The sequence below is a fragment of the Salvelinus namaycush genome, chromosome 2, assembly GCF_016432855.1.
Source record: "Salvelinus namaycush isolate Seneca chromosome 2, SaNama_1.0, whole genome shotgun sequence".
NCBI classification, from domain to species: domain Eukaryota; kingdom Metazoa; phylum Chordata; class Actinopteri; order Salmoniformes; family Salmonidae; genus Salvelinus; species Salvelinus namaycush.
Window position 1 is genome coordinate 76,764,610 of NC_052308.1, and position 7,236 is coordinate 76,771,845.

At 46.1% G+C, this 7,236-nt stretch overlaps 1 long non-coding RNA gene across 1 annotated transcript in view; it reads left to right on the forward strand.

The window, feature by feature from the left end:
- The window catches only part of LOC120019277, an 8,209-nt gene extending 2,315 nt beyond the window's left edge, over nt 1-5,894 (forward strand). The window contains exons 3-4 of the long non-coding RNA XR_005472317.1: nt 2,674-2,795; nt 5,588-5,894. This is a non-coding gene — a long non-coding RNA (uncharacterized LOC120019277). The remainder of the gene's footprint in view (nt 1-2,673; nt 2,796-5,587) is intronic.
- The last annotated feature ends 1,342 nt before the right edge of the window (nt 5,895-7,236 follow it).

Consider the following 7,236-nt stretch of genomic DNA (forward strand, 5'->3'; position numbering starts at 1 on the left):
CTGATCATCAAGACTTTAATTCCTTACATCAGCTACGTTAGTTCTGGAATACATCAAATACGTGGACTGTCCAGGTACTGGAGGAGAGATTAGGAGAGGTTAGGGAGTCACTGGAGGAGAGGTTGGGGAATCACTGGAGAAGAGGTTAGGGAGTCACTGGATGAGAGGTTAGGGAGTCACTGGATGAGAGGTTAGGGGGTCACTGGATGAGAGGTTAGGGGGTCACTGGAGGAGAGGTTAGGGAATCACTGGAGGAGATGATAGGGAGTCACTGGAGGAGATGATAGGGAGTAACTGGAGGAGATGATAGGTAGTCACTGGAGGAGAGGATAGGGAGTCACTGGAGGCGATGATGGGGAGTCACTGGATGAGAGGTTAGGGAATCACTGGAGAAGAGGTTAGGGAGTCACTGGATGAGAGGTTAGGGAATCACTGGATGAGAGGTTAGGGAGTCACTGGAGGGGAGGTTAGGGAATCACTGGAGGAGAGGTTAGGGAATCACTGGAGAAGAGGTTAGGGAGTCACTGGATGAGAGGTTAGGGAATCACTGGATGAGAGGTTGGGGGGTCAATGGAGGAGAGATTGGGGAGTCACTGGAGGAGAGGTTAGGGAATCACTGGAGGAGAGGATAGGGAATCACTGGAGGAGAGGTTAGGGAGTCACTGGATGAGAGGTTAGGGAGTCACTGGAGGAGAGGTTAGGGAGTCACTGGAGGAGAGGTTAGGGAGTCACTGGAGGAGAGGTTAGGGAGTCACTGGAGGAGAGGTTAGGGAGTCACTGGAGGAGAGGTTAGGGAGTCACTGGAGGAGAGGTTAGGGAGTCACTGGAGGAGAGGTTAGGGAGTCACTGGAGGAGATGATAGGGAGTCACTGGAGGAGATGATAGGGAGTCACTGGAGGAGATGATAGGGAGTCACTGGAGGAGAGGATAGGGAGTCACTGGAGGCGATGATGGGGAGTCACTGGATGAGAGGTTAGGGAATCACTGGATGAGAGGTTAGGGAGTCACTGGATGAGAGGTTAGGGAATCACTGGATGAGAGGTTAGGGAGTCACTGGAGGAGAGGTTAGGGAATCACTGGAGAAGAGGTTAGGTAGTCACTGGATGAGAGGTTAGGGAATCACTGGAGGAGAGGTTAGGGAATCACTGGAGGAGAGGTTAGGGAATCACTGGAGGAGAGGTTAGGGGGTCAATGGAGGAGAGGTTAGGGAATCACTGGAGAAGAGGTTAGGGAGTCACTGGATGAGAGGTTAGGGAATCACTGGATGAGAGGTTAGGGAATCACTGGAGGAGAGATTGGGGAGTCACTGGAGGAGGGATTGGGGAGTCACTGGAGGAGAGATTGGGGGGTCACTGGAGGAGAGTTTAGGGGGTCACTGGAGGAGAGGTTAGGCAGTCACTGGAGGAGATGATAGGGAGTCACTGAAGGAGATGATAGGTAGTCACTGGAGGAGAGGTTAGGCAGTCACTGGAGGAGAGGATAGGGAGTCACTGGAGGCGATGATGGGGAGTCACTGGAGGAGAGGATAGGGAGTCACTGGAGGAGAGGATAGGGAGTCACTGGAGGAGAGGTTAGGGAGTCACTGGAGGAGAGGATAGGGAGTCACTGGAGGAGAGGTTAGGGAGTCACTGGAGGAGAGATTGGGGAGTCACTGGAGGAGAGGTTAGGGAGTCACTGGAGGAGATGATAGGGAGTCACTGGAGGAGATGATAGGGAGTCACTGGAGGAGATGATAGGGAGTCACTGGAGGAGAGGATAGGGAGTCACTGGAGGCGATGATGGGGAGTCACTGGAGGAGAGGATAGGGAGTCACTGGAGGAGAGGTTAGGGAATCACTGGATGAGAGGTTAGGGAGTCACTGGAGGAGAGGTTAGGGAATCACTGGAGAAGAGGTTAGGGAATCACTGGAGGAGAGGTTAGGGGGTCACTGGATAAGAGGTTAGGGGGTCAATGGAGGAGAGATTGGGGAGTCACTGGAGGAGAGGTTAGGGAATCACTGGAGGAGAGGTTAGGGAATCACTGGAGGAGAGGTTAGGGAGTCACTGGATGAGAGGTTAGGGAATCACTGGATGAGAGGTTAGGGAATCACTGGAGTAGAGATTGGGGAGTCACTGGAGGAGGGATTGGGGAGTCACTGGAGGAGAGATTGGGGGGTCACTGGAGGAGAGTTTAGGGGGTCACTGGAGGAGATGATAGGTAGTCACTGGAGGAGAGGTTAGGCAGTCACTGGAGGAGAGGATAGGGAGTCACTGGAGGAGAGGATAGGGAGTCACTGGAGGAGAGGTTAGGGAGTCACTGGAGGAGAGGTTAGGGAGTCACTGGAGGAGAGGATAGGGAGTCACTGGAGGAGAGGATAGGGAGTCACTGGAGGAGAGGTTAGGGAGTCACTGGAGGAGAGATTGGGGAGTCACTGGAGGAGAGGTTGGGGAGTCACTGGAGGAGAGGTTAGGGAGTCACTGGAGGAGATGATAGGGAGTCACTGGAGGAGATGATAGGGAGTCACTGGAGGAGATGATAGGTAGTCACTGGAGGAGAGGTTAGGCAGTCACTGGAGGAGAGGATAGGGAGTCACTGGAGGCGATGATGGGGAGTCACTGGAGGAGAGGATAGGGAGTCACTGGAGGAGAGGATTGGGAGTCACTGCCCTATCAACATGTTTCCTTCTCTCTTCAGACCTCGATGAGTGCCAGGAGACACCTCAGGTTTGTGGCAGCAACACCAGTTGCCTCAACACCTTCGGGAGCTACCACTGCCAGTGTCAACCTGGTTTCAGAGTCTCTAATCACACTGTGAATGTGAGTCCCACAAGAGGGCATCATTGTGTGTATGTGTCTTCTCTTGATTGATTGATTAATTGATTGACTGCTTTAGCTGGAAACATCACTACATACTGTATATATGTATGCATGTATGGGAAGACTATACAGTCCATAGAGACTATAGCATTTATGTCTATATAGACTATTGAGACTATCGATACTGAGGGACTAAAGATACTATACTGACAATAGATACTATAGAGACTATAGAGACTATAGAGGAACTGCAAAAGAAGGTAACGACAAGAGAATGGTTGAAGATGCATAAGGTCTAACCAGGGGGGATTACAGGGTGTGTTGGGGAATAGTACTAAGTGAATGTGGATGTGAGAATTGTGTTGAGTGTTGAAATGACGGGTTAATATGTTTGAAATTTGGAAATTGAGAGATTGAAATGTGGATAATAACAGATTGATATTTGGAAAATAATTGGTAAGCTGAAGTTCAACGAAGGATTGAAATTTGGACAATTAGAGATACAATTTGTACTGAGTGAATGAGAGCTGTCAGGGGACTAGCCCCGGTGTGAAAGAGGTGCGTGTCTGAATGAACACCCCAACCAATTCTGTGAGCTGAGTTTTTAACATTATATAGGGATTCTGCGTGATATAAAAGGAGAGAGATATAAAAGGAGAGAGAACTATTACCGAATATACTGTATGAATATTATAATGGGTTACTAGAGATGTGTTAATGTAATATGTTATTAGTGGCTTTCAGCACTTTAATAATGTGGTGTCTTAGTACTTTGAAGAAGTGTGTTATAATACAAGGTCACATGAGGAAAAAAGGAATTGAGACTCATATCATATCAGAGGCTTCCATCTGTCGTTTGGGTTAAAGCTAAGCTTCCTGTGGACAAATAGATCAGCCGCCAGTGAAAATGAATGGTACTCACTGAACTCAAACAGGCTGTAAGGGACCTTTGGGACAGAGATTCTGTGACAGTTGGGACAGAAAGAGCATACAATACAAGTCAAAAGTTTGGACACGCCTACTCCTTCAAGGGTTTTCATTATTTTTACTATTTTCTACTATGAATTAACACATATGGAATCATGTAGTAACAAAAAAGTGTAAAACAAATTTAAAAAGTAGCCACCTTTTGTGTTGATGACAGCTTTGCACACTCTTGGCATTTTCTCAAACAGCTTTATGAGATCGTCAACTGGAGTGCATTTCAATTAACAGGTTTGTTTTGTTAAAAGTTCATTTGAGAAATGTATTTCCTTCTTAATGTGTTTCAGCCAATCACTTGTGTTGCGACAAGGTAGGGGTGGTACACAGAAGATAGTCCTATTTGGTAAAAGTCCAAGTCCACATTATGTGAAGAACAGTTCAAATAAGCAAAGAGAAACAACAGTCCATCAATACTTTAAGCCGTGAAGGTCAGGCAATGTGGAAAATTTCAAGAACTTTGAAAGTTTCATCAGGTGCATTCGCAAAAAACATCAAGCGCTATGATGATACTGGATCTCATGAGGACCGCCACAGGATACTGGATCTCATGAGGACCGCCACAGGAAAGGAAAACCCAGAAATACCTTTGTTGCGGAGGATAAGTATTATAGTTACCAGCCTCAGAAATTGCAGCCCAAATAAATGCTTCACAGAGTTCAAGTAACAGACACATCTCAACATCCACTGTTCAGAGGAGACTGCATGAATCAGGCCTTCATGGTCGAATTGCTGCAAAGAAACCACTACTAAATAATAAGAGATTTGCTTGCACCAAGAAACACAAGAAATAGACATTAAACCGGTGAAAATGTGTCCTTTGGTCTGAGTCCAAATTTTAGATTTTTGGTTCCAACCGCCGTATCGTTGTGAGACACAGAGTAGGTGAACGGATGATCTCCGCATGTGTGGTTCCCACCGTGAAGGATGGAGGAGGAGGTGTGATGGAGTGGGGGTGCTTTGCTGGTGACACGGTCTGTGATTTATTTAGAATTCAAGGCACACTTAACCAGCATGGCTACCACAGCATTCTGCAGTGATACGCCGTCCAATCTGGTTTGCACTTAGTAGGACTATCATTTGTTTTTCAACAGGACAATTCCCCAACACACGTCAAGCCAGTTAAGGGTTATTTGACCAAGAAGGAAAGTGACAGAGTGCTGCATCCGATGACCTTGCCTCCACAATCACCCGACCTCAACCCAATTTACATGGTTTGGGATGAGTTGGACCGCATAGTGAAGGAAAAGCAGCCAACAAGTGCTAAGCATATGTGGGAACTCCTTCAAGACTTTTGGAAAAGCATTCGAGGTGAAGCTGGTTTAGAGAATGCCAAGAGTGTGCAAAGCTGTCATCAAGGCAAAGGGTGGCTACTTTGAAGAATCAAAAATATAAAATATATTTTGATTCGTTTAACACTTTTTTGGTTACTACATGAGATTCCATATGTGTTATTTAATAGTTTTGATGTCTTCACTATTATTCTACAATGTAGAAAATAGTAAAAATATAGAAAAACCCGTGAATGAGTAGGTGTGTCCAGACTGTTCACTGGTTCTGCATGTCAATGCAACAGGTTCAAAATGATAAGACGACAAGAAAGGAGCTCTGGGATTATTTACTTTAGAAGGTGCCTGTTCCGCTTAACGTGCCACTGTATCATCTGATGTGTCTGAAGTATGATTGTGTATACACATGGTTTTGTCAAGACTTCCTGCCCAAGATGCAATAAGCTCGATTAAGATGAAGACTGTTTAGGACTGACTAAGATGCAGTGAAAACTAAGCACATGTTTATTTTCTTTCTTCCAGGACTGATGGAATGTCAAATATCAAGTTTTCTGATGAGTTTACCAATGATTTTGTCACGTCTGCTCCCGCTCCCCCCCCTCTGGCGCTCGAGGTCGCCAGACGGCTCATCATTACGTACGCCTCTCACCATCGTTACGCGCCCCAGCGCTTCATCGGACTCACTTGGACTCCATCACGTCATTGATTATCTACCCTATATCTGTCACCCCCTCCAGTTAATTTCCCGTGTCTGTATTGATGTTGTTACGTTTCTCCTGTCCAGACGCTGTTCCTGTTATTAATGTCTGTTAATCAAATAAATAATCAATCAATCAAGTTTATTTTATATAGCCCTTCGTACATCAGCTAATATCTCGAAGTGCTGTACAGAAACCCAGCCTAAAATCCCAAACAGCAAGCAATGCAGGTGTAGAAGCACGGTGGCTAGGAAAAACTCCCTAGAAAGGCCAAAACCTAGGAAGAAACCTAGAGAGGAACCAGGCTATGAGGGGTGGCCAGTCCCCTTCTGGCTGTGCCGTGTGGAGATTATAACAGAACTATGCCAAGATGTTCAAAATGTTCATAAGTGACAAGCATGGTCAAATAATAATCATGAATAATTTTCAGTTGGCTTTTCATAGCCGATCATTAAGAGTTGAAAACAGCAGGTCTGGGACAGGTGGCGGTTCCATAACCGCAAGCAGAACAGTTCATTCCCTGTACTTACTTCTCGTCTCCCAGCGTCTGGCATTACAGAGCCGTTACAGATTGTGTACATTTACTTTTGAAAGGCTTGCTGGGGCATTTGACTTAGGAGAACAGTTACAGATTGTGTACATTTCCTTTTGAAAGGCTCGCTGAGGCATTTGACTTAGGAGAACAGTTAGTGAGACTGTAGTACTTTACAGTATAAAGAGACCTTTTATATTTTTTTATTGAACCTTTATTTAACAAGTATGTTAAAAACAAATGTTCATTTACAATGACTGCCTACTGGGGAACAGTGGGTTAACTGCCTTGTTCAGGGGCAGAATGACAGATTTTTATCTTGTCAGCTCGGGGATTCGATCTGTCTACAGATGAGGATGAGTGTGTGTGGGTTCCGTCGGTGCGTAGCCCTCTGGGCATGTGCACAAGAACACCTGGTCGATACACCTGTCCGTCAGGGCTTAGTAACCACAGCAACAACACTGCGCCCGACGCAGATGAGACGGCTGAGGCCATGCTAGCCCTGACCCCTGACCCCTGAGCCCTGAGCCCTGACCTCTAACCCTGACTCCTGACCTCTAACCCCATGACCCCTATCTTTGGCCACATTCCAATCCAGATGTCTGCCTGAACTCACAGCTGTACCCATCACATGACATAGCAGCAATCTGATGCCTGACTGAGCTGTAAGTCCAGAACAGACTGTGGGAGGAGCACAGTACTACATAGAGCCAAGACTATATCGAACTCTATTCCACATCAAGTAACTCATGCCAACAGTAAAAATGTATAAAAAAAATACTCCTTATGGAACAGCGCGGACTGTGAAGCAACACAAACATAGACAAATGCATATAAACACACGCAGTATACACACATGTACACATTTTCACGCCCTGACTTTAGTTATATTTGCTTTCTTTATTATTTGGTTAGGTCAGGGTGTGACAAGGGGTGGTTTG